At 53.3% G+C, this 8,438-nt stretch overlaps 1 long non-coding RNA gene across 1 annotated transcript; it reads left to right on the top strand.

Moving 5' to 3' along the window:
- Positions 1-3,422: 3,422 nt before the first annotated feature.
- LOC115517130 lies at positions 3,423-7,419 on the top strand. The gene is made up of 4 exons (XR_003969729.1): positions 3,423-3,515; positions 4,076-4,431; positions 5,895-5,977; positions 7,200-7,419. It is a non-coding gene; the product is annotated as an uncharacterized LOC115517130 (long non-coding RNA).
- The last annotated feature ends 1,019 nt before the right edge of the window (positions 7,420-8,438 follow it).

The following is an 8,438-nucleotide window of genomic DNA, read 5'->3' as shown; positions in this document are numbered from 1 at the left end:
ATGAACCACGTCCTCTAACGCTTTTCACCTCTGTCAAAGGCCAAATAGAGGGATGCAAAATGTGGGTGCACAGAGGAGGGGACATAAATTCAAACAGGGGGCTTTGCACTGGCTGTTCCTCCTGCTTGGAATGCTCTTCCCCCAGGACCCTCAAGGCCCACCCCCTTGCCTCCTTCAACTCTTTGAGGAGATGTGACCTTCTCAAGGAGGCCCACTTGACCACCCCATTTAAGTAGCAACTCGACCCAGCCCTCCCCGAACTCATCTCCGCTTTACGTTTAGCCAAAGCCCTTACTTCCAATAGCAAAGTTACTTACAATAAAACTAACTTAAAATACTGTATGTTTCACTCGTTTTACTGGTCTATTTCCCTCCTTAGAATGAAAGCTCCATGACGGAAGGGACAATATCTGTTTTGCTCACTGCTGTGTACCACCCCTCCCGCCCCGGGCCTAGAATAGTACCTGGCATAGAGTAAGACTGTACATATTTGGGAATATGCTGGTGACAGGGTGGTGCTCAGGGGCGGATGGCAGAGAGGCCAGGGCCAGGCCTGGGGAGGTAGCACGAGGTCTGAGACTGCAGCAGGGGAATAAAGGAGCACCTGTGATGTGGGGATCTGATGGGGAGGTGGATGGTGGAGGTGGGAACATTCCAGTGGACGCGGGGAGGAACACACGGCCTGGAGCGGGGTGCCTGGCCGGTTCAGTCGGTCAAGCATCTGACTCTTGATTTCGGCTCAGGATATGATCTCGCAGTTTGTGGAATCAAGCCCCGTGTTGGGCTCTGAGCTGGTGGCTCAGAACCTGCTTGGAATTCTCTTCCTTTCTCTCTGCCCCTCCCCCAGCTCATGCTCTCTCTCGCACTCTCTCTCTGTCTTTCTCTCTGTCTTTCGATAAAATAAACATAAACAAACAAAAAAGACATGGGCTGGAGAAAACCTGAGACATTTGGGGGGCCGTTCTCCAAATTCTAGCTCAGTGCCCATCCATTCCCTCTGCTACTATGAGAATCTAAAACTGTTAATATGGGGGAGGAGAGATTCAGGGGCCCTTCTGGTTTGGGGAAGGTGATGGTGCACACATTTGCGAAGACCAAAGGCCACCAGCAGGTTCCTTGCCTATGAGAGAATACCTGGGGTGGGGGGGTTGGGGGCGGGAGTTGAGACATGTTTACAGGGGAGGAGGCACCAGGAGTCCCTGTGATGTTGGTGGCTGGATTATAGACTCGGTGAGAGCAGAGATGTTTCTATGAACATGAAGGACAGAGCACAAAGCCCAGGTAGAGGGTGCTCTTGGGACCAGAGGCCAGAGAAGAAATGGACCAGACACTGAGGCCAGGATGGGAAGGGCCTCACAGGGCAGGTCAAGGAGTCAGGAGAGAACCCTGGGGGTCCGGAGAACACAGGAGTCCCTGGAACTGAGAGTAGGAGGTGGCAAACAAAGGAAGGAAGCTATATTTGGGAAGAATCGCTTCTCAGAGGTCTTTACCAGTCTTTCCTGAAGGGGGGGGGCGGGGGGAAGCATGCTCTCTAAGGCTTATAGACAGAGGAGGGGGGCAGAGTAGCCATTTCACTTTCGTGGCCCGTTCATTTACTTTATCACACACTTAATGTTTCTGGACTCTAGGCTGGGGTCTGGGGGATGCCATGAGGAATCAGTACTGAACTTTGACCCCATGCAAGGGAGAGGGTACCCTGGGAGAGATGTGACGGCCCTAGAGAGGCTGTGGTTATGCCCAGCTGGGCAACCAGGGAGGACTGCCTGGATAGGAAGCATCTGAGCTGGGCACTGAATAATGGTCAGGGGTTTGAAAGTCGGCTGATCCGTAAGAGAGGCCATTTGACTCAGGCACTCCAAAGCCGGGGATTTTGATGTGCGCTATTTCATGTAATTCACCTAGCAACTCTCAGAAGGGGTTGATCTTGGGACCAAATCCAGAGAGGGTAAGTGCCCGGCCCTAGGTCACCAGCCTGAAAATAGCTGTTGATTGGAACCCAGGGCTGTTGGACTCCCGGCCAAGTGCTCACCCTGCGAGTCCACAGCCGCCCCTGGTTATTTGGAGTTCTTTTCACTGCTGCTTTCCAAGCTGCTACGGAGGAGTTGCCAGCTAATCTCCAACCCCCAGGATCTTGATCTGCCTCTGCCTGACCCCGGAGAGGATCCAGGACACAGGCCAATGACCCGATCTCGGCTCCTCAGTGGTTGGCCAAGGGCAGGTAGTGGCCAGGACGGAAAAAGTTTGTCAGACTTTGAGTCCGAGGGCTTGTGGCCGGTTCCATCTGTGCCATTAATGTCCTGGCTGTACAGCCTTCAAAGCACTTGACCTATCTGGGCCCTTCAAGTCTCCTTCACTGTCAAATGGGGGCACGGTTCACCCCAGTATCCCCCGCCTTCAGGGAGTCAAGAAACTGAGGACAGAGGGGGCACGGCCGTCCCAGAGAAGAATTCGCTGTTATTATTTGGAGGGACTGGGGGTTGCCTGCACCGCTAGAGTGATTAAGGGAATGTTACCAGACTGCCTCCTGCAAAGCCGACCTTCTCGGAGCCCTTACCAGGCTCGGAGCTAAGTGCTTTCCGCACCGTAATTCATTGAGTGGCGCATGCATGGATTGGAAAACACTGGAAGGAGTGCTATCATCAATATGTATGGTCTGTGAAGATGATGATGATAAAGCCGTCTCGCAAAGCATTGTAATTAATGGACTCAGAAGTCTTTGAGAGCAACTGAGAGCTTTGCAGACTGTGTGTCCTAGCCCGTTGGCACAGCCCTGGTCCTTCCCTTCCTTCATCTGAGTGACCGACGTTCTCAGTGTAAAGGCAGCCAGCTCCCCACCCTCGGCCCCCCATCCCTGGATGAGGTATTTCGGCCCCAAGCCAGGCCAGCTCTGAGATTCCTATTCCCGGGCAGTGCGGCTACGGCCCCAGGAGGACAGCCAACAAGGGGCCCAGCAGCTTATCGCTCTGCGGAGACTCTCCAGCGGGCAGACTGTCTCCACTGCTGCTGAGCCAAGCTGATAATGAGGACAGACCCTTGTGTTTACTGTGGCTGGGAGAGTGGGGCCTCCTGGGGGCGGTCCCGGCTCCTCTGGGAACAGACTGTCTGTTTGCTGAGATACCATCGCATTCCTGCAGCCTTGGCCACCCCAGGATGGATGGGGCGGGGGTGGAGGGTGGGGGGAGTTGGGGTGGGGTGTGGAGATGGGAGAGGAGGAGGAAATATGACAGCTGCCGGCCCTCTGTCCCCCTGGGGCCCACGCTGGGGAGGCTGCCTTTGCACTGGATCCTCCGGGGGTCTATGGTTTTCTGGCCTGATCGTTAAGCCCTTCATACAGGTCATTAATAGCCAACACAGGCCCACTTCACTCTGTAGTTTACAAAGTATTTTCTCAACAATGATCTATTTTGTTCTTCCAGGGAACCTTCCATGCAGGTAGTCTGGGGTGATGGAATGTCACAGAAGAGAGATGCCCAGCAAGGCCGGAGCAGAGGCCCACGGCACGGCCAGACACTGGGGTAGGCGTTGAATGAGCCCCAGCTGACCAGGCAAACCCACGAAAACACTAACACGGAGAGTGCTTTCTGCAGTAGTGACTGTCAAGAGATTTTAGTCCACTTAATCCTCACGACAGATCGTATGAGGTCGGTGCTGTCACTGTATCCATCTTACAGCTCAGGAAACTGAGGCAGACGCAGGCAGAAACCAGGAGGGCTGAGACTGGAACCCTGGCAGTATTTCTCCAGAATCTCCCATTTAACCACTGAGCTACACACCCAGCCAGCGTAAAGCCAGCTAATGATAGACAGGGTCCTACCTGGCTTACGAAGGCAGTTGGCATTTACAAGTGCACAGGTGGCCTAGCGGAGGCAAGAACGGGCTTCGGAATTAGGCCTGGATTCCACTCCCCGCACTGACACCAATGAACCCTGAGGCTGACCCTCCCCGGAGTCTGCATTTCCTTCACTGGGAAGTGGAAGGAACACCTGCCTTAGCAGTGGGTGTGAGAAATGTTGGGTGAGAAGGTTCTGGCGTATGGCAGATTTTCATTAAACGATTACTTTTATTACTTTGACAGATGAGCTGGGGAGGTGGCCTGCTCAAAACTGAGACTTGAGAAGAATCTCTCTTGAAAGAGAGGCCCAATCTTCCTCGGCTGTGGGGGCGCAGAGGAGGGGTGACAGCTAGCTGAAGGGATCTGGTGGCTTCAGAGGACACGGCACGAGCAAGTGGTTGGGACTCTGGCTTCAGAGCTCAGCAGACTCGGGTTCAAGTTCCGGTATCCAGCACGTGCTCACTGGGTCTCCTTGGGGAGTCGCTTAACTTCTTGGAGTCTGTGAAATGAGGACGCTGAGAGTACCTTCCTCGTAGGGGTGAGAAGAATGGGTGGAATCATTCAGGGAAAGGAGTGCTGGGCACACCGGCTGGCACATAGTAAGTATTCAACAAAATGCTGCCATCAGTGGGAGTTGGGGTGGGAGTGGGGTGGTACACAGAGGAATGGCCCCAGCAAAGGGGTCCATGTGCTCGAACCTGGAACCTGAGAATATGTTACATTACATGGAAAGGGGGATTGTGGATGCTGGTAGACTGGAGGTAGACCGCTGACCTTGAGCTGGGGAGATTATCCTGGCTTGTCAATGTGGACCCACTATAGTCACCAGGGTCCTTACGAGTGGAAGCAGGAGGGAGAGAGAGAATTAGTGTCAGAGTGATATGAGGAGAAAGACTTCCCCGGCCATTCTTGGTGCTGAAGACGGGTGAAGGGGACGTGAGCCAAGGAACACGGGCTGCCTCTAGAAGCTGGAAAAGTTCCCTCCAGCCCCTGGAAAGGTGTGTGGCCCTTCCAACGCTCTGATTTTAGCCCAGTGACACCCGTTTTGGACTTCAGACTTCCCAAACCATAAGGCAATAAAATTTGAGTTGTCCTAAGCCACTAAGTTTGAGATCATTTGTTATAGCAGCAAAAGGAAACGAATACAGGCTGTGAGTTGGTCCTTGGAGACTGCCCGGATGGTAACAGGCAGAGGTGGGCCTCAGACACACAAGAAGAAGAAACTCTGCCCTACGGCCGTTAGGCGAGAAAGCACAAAGCATCTTTGAGGCCCGGTGGGAAAAGTCTGTTGGCCTCTTTGCAAAAATGGACACAGTTCTCCATCCTTGCCCATATCCTCTTTGCAGTGTGACTGGGCAGCTCTCCTCATCAAGACATGGAGTCTGCTTCTCCCGCACCTCGAATCTGCACTTGGGTCTATGGCTCGCATAGACAAGTTCTGAACCTGGGCTTCAAGAGGTTTTATGCGCTTCTGCACGCCCTCTTGCGGTTTTTGAAACCCTGCCTCCAGTCTATGACCGAGGTCAGGTGTGCCAGGCAGCTCTAAAATGACTCCCAGTGGGGCGCCTGGGTGGCTCTGTCGGTTAAGCGTCCGACTTCGGCTCAGGTCACGATCTCACACTCCGTGAGTTCGAGCCCCACGTCGGGCTCTGTGCTGACAGCTCGGAGCCTGGAGCCTGTTTCAGATTCTGTGTCTCCCTCTGTCTCTGACCCTCCCCTGTTCGTGCTCTGTCTCTCAAAATAAATAATAAATAAATAAAATAAATAAACATTAAAAAATTTTTTATAAATAAATAAATAAATAAATAAATAAATAAATAAATAAATAAAATGGCTCCCAATAATCCCCACCTCCTGAGATTAATGCTCTGTGTCACCTGCTCCCATTGAGTGTTGGCTGGGCCTGGTGCCTCGCTTCTCACAAATAGAACGCCGCAAAAGAAGTGAGTCGGCCCTTCTGAGATCAGCTTACACAAAGAAAGACTGGGTGGGTCCCATCTTGCTTTCCCTTCCTTGTGCTCTTGCTGACTTGCTTTGAGGGAATCCGGCTTCTGTGCTGCAGGTGTCTATGGAGGACTCCACGTGGCAAGGAAATGATGCCTCTGGCCGAGGGCTAGCAAGGACCCGAGACCTGCCAAAATCCACGTGAGTAAGTTTAAAAGCAGATCCGCCGCTGGAGCCTCGAGGTGACCAAAGCCCTAGTCGATGCCTTGACTCTAGCCCTGTGAGAGTCTTCGAGCCGAAGACACCCCCCGAGGGGCATTAGGCTTCCTGACCCCCAGAGACCGTGTTTGTGGTTTTTAGCTGTGTAACTTGTTACGCAGCTATGGATAACTAATACACCATCAGATGAGTCTGCTGGATGATGAGTGACACGTGGCTCGGTCACTTCCTTTCACCCAGCCAGACAACCGCTGGATGTGAGAGTGAGGCCATCCCAGACCAACTAGCCCTTAGTCAACCTGTCAGCTGCTTGCAGACGTGGGGTTGGGCCAAGCCAGGATCAGCTGTGCCTGGCCCAGAGCAGCAGAAGTCCTGCCTGAACTTGGACTCAGCCGCAATGATATACATTGTTGTCTTAAGCTACTAAGCCTTGGGATGATTTTGTACCCAGCAGTAGCTGACTGATACAGCTTGTGTAGCCGGGGCTGTGTGCACACAGTAGGAAATGGGGCTGGGAAGCTGTGCAGGGGCCTAATGTGGAAGGCTTTGCTGCCAGGTTAAGGCATCTGGAGTCTAATTTGCGGGCAGTCGGGGCAGGTTTCGAGCAGGAGAAGAAGGTCACGATCAGAGCTGTGGTTGAAGACATTTCTTGTGGCAGTGGCATGAATTGGAGGCAGCGGGATCATTTAGGGGGCCGCTGTGTCATGAGGCCGATGGGCAGTGACGGAGGCTTGAAATTAGGAAACGGTGAGGAATGGGAGAGAACAGTGGAGGTGGAATCAGTGAAAACCGTTCTGGACTGGGTTGGGGCCTGGCATTGGGAGAGTGGAAGTCGACACCCAGGTTTTGTTCCTGGGAGCCTGAATGGTCGGTGGTGCTGTTGACAAAGACGGGGAGATCAGCACGGTGGATAGGGAGATGGGAGAGGTGATTTGGGGTGGACTGAGCGTTCAGTGCTAAAGAGGCCTGGGAAGAGGCTTAGGAGACAGTGACTCAAGACTGCAAAGGGAGCTTTATCCCCTGTCTAGCGTACTGTCAGGTCTCAGATTGGGCAACTGAGAGAGCGTGAGCAAAGGCCTATTTTACAAGGGTGTGCGAAGAGTTTGCGCATTGCACAGGGGCGGTGAGTTAGCCTGGGCTACCAATGGTGAATTAGCCTAGGGCTACCCATGGGCTATGAACAGCAGCTGTTATCACCCCCTAGGACCGAGAAGTCCCCAAGGACAGGAGCAGGAGCCAGAACCAGGAGGGGATGTGGTGTGGAGAGGGCTGCCTTCCAGGGGCTGTGGCCTTTGGTAGAAGATGCAGATGACCCATGGCGGCCCAGCAAGGAGGACACTGGGGAGTAAGTAGCCTGACCACTCCTTATTCCTGCCTGGGAGCACTTGGTGTCCCTCGTTGGCTGAGTCCACCCTGAAGGCAAGGGCAAGGTGGCCTATTGATGGAGTCCCTGCACGGCAGCCTCAAAGGATACAGAGGGGCCAGAGTAAAGGAGGGTGAGTAGAAGATACCTGGCCAGATGAAATTTCTGTAGCTTAAGTCAATCGGTGACCCCGGTTCTGGCAAAGGAGACTTGAGGGGATCTCTGCTAGAGAGGGTCTGGGAAAAGGTTCTTGACTGTTAGGAAGGAGACGGCAGGAGAACTGTTCTTTGTTGTGTCTGATGTGATGGCTGGAACTGCGACAGCCCTCTTGCCACTGTGGGGGAAGCCAGCCGAAGTCAGAACCAACCCACTGAGGACAGAGAAGCGACGAGATGGAAAGATGGGTCTCTTTGAGGAACTGCTCTGAGACCGTGTTCTGCCTCTGAGGTTCCTTTTTTTTTTTTTTCCATGAGATAATAAAGGTTCTTATTGTTAGAACCATTTTGAGCTGGGTTTCCCATTACGTGCAGCTCTAAGTTTCCTAATGGCCAGAGTTGCCATCCACCATCTCCAGGCCCATGTGCAAGCCCTCATGCCTCCCACAGCCTGCAGGCCAAGCTGCCCGCGGGGTTGCACTACAGGCTGCAGCAGATTCAGTGCAGAATCGCAAATGCTTTTTCGGTCTATGACAAAAGAAAGAGTCAGAAGTGGGAGATAGGCTCTTATCTGCAAATACTACCCTGTAGCTACAGATGACTTCTGACCACGGAAGACAGATGTCCACAGAGGCCGGTGATACAGGGTGGTTGGGGGACACAGGCCTTGCAGACTGTCATGACCCTGCTGCAAGTCTACGTCTGCTGCCTTCTAACTGTGTGACTTTGGGGAAGTTAGTGAACGTCCCGGAGCCTTGGTTTTCTCCCTGGAGGTGGTGAGGGTTGCATCAGATAGAAGAAGGAAGAAACCAAGAGCTCTCACAGGAATCCCAGACCTGAGAGGCTGCCTTCAAAAGACTTCCTCCCTGCTCTCTCCCTCTTTCTTTCCATTGCTGGGTCGGATGTGAGGGAGGTTGGGAAGGGT

Source organism: Lynx canadensis, chromosome B3, assembly GCF_007474595.2.
Source record: "Lynx canadensis isolate LIC74 chromosome B3, mLynCan4.pri.v2, whole genome shotgun sequence".
Classification (NCBI taxonomy): Eukaryota; Metazoa; Chordata; class Mammalia; order Carnivora; family Felidae; genus Lynx; species Lynx canadensis.
Note: the sequence above shows the minus strand (reverse complement) of the source record. Positions and strands in the feature narration are given on the sequence as shown.